Genomic DNA, 810 nt, shown 5'->3' with positions numbered 1-810 from the left:
CAGGCGAGGGAACTCGAAATTGTTAATAATACAACCACATCGATAAATCGATGCATCGACGAACGCGTTGTGTTCATTCATCACGGAGTGCGTCTGTAAAACAGTGATTCAATCGACCGATAAAGGTTTAATACACGAGCAACAAGAATATAACGAGTATACAGAGAGGGAGGGGGGGTAGTATTCGCTAATAAAGTTAAATTCGGCCGAACCATCGGCAACTGTACGCCTCGTTACGTAAACTTTCGTTCGTTAACTTACGAAAAAAAGAAACTTGGTCGGTTTTTTCGTTTCAATTTTTACACCTGCTCGTAACGTCAACGTTTCTCGAAAAAAAGAGAAGGGAAAGAAAGAGGAAGAGAGGGGAAAAAGCGCGTTGTAAAAGAGTAACACAAGTTTTTTGCCAAGTTTTTTCACAGAGGAAGAGAAGAAAAAACTATAAACTTTTCTGTTTGGTCTTCCTCCCCCCTTTTCTTCTCTTTTTTCATTCCCCGCCACTTATCGATACATTCGTCACATTCACGCGATTGAAAATAATTTTGCACCGTTTTCACAGACAGCGTCTCGCGTGACTTTATCCGCCGACTGTTATCGTATCCACGAAGCTTATCACTATCATTATTATTACATGTGGTCTGGAATTTTCGATCGAAATACTTGAAATGACGCGGAAAAGGTCGTGGCTTCTATCGTGACTCGACGAGAGGTTTCCCTTCCGATTGCCGGCCATCTCCCGATATCGCGAGTCGTTTTGCACGCCACACGGCTCGCGTGCGATTATGCCGCTTCTTGGAATCGTTCTTCCATGGT

Source organism: Apis dorsata, unplaced genomic scaffold (genome assembly GCF_000469605.1).
Source record: "Apis dorsata unplaced genomic scaffold, Apis dorsata 1.3 scaffold_44, whole genome shotgun sequence".
Taxonomy (NCBI): Eukaryota; Metazoa; Arthropoda; class Insecta; order Hymenoptera; family Apidae; genus Apis; species Apis dorsata.
The sequence above is the reverse complement of the archived record's forward strand: the minus strand, read 5'-3'. Positions refer to the sequence as shown.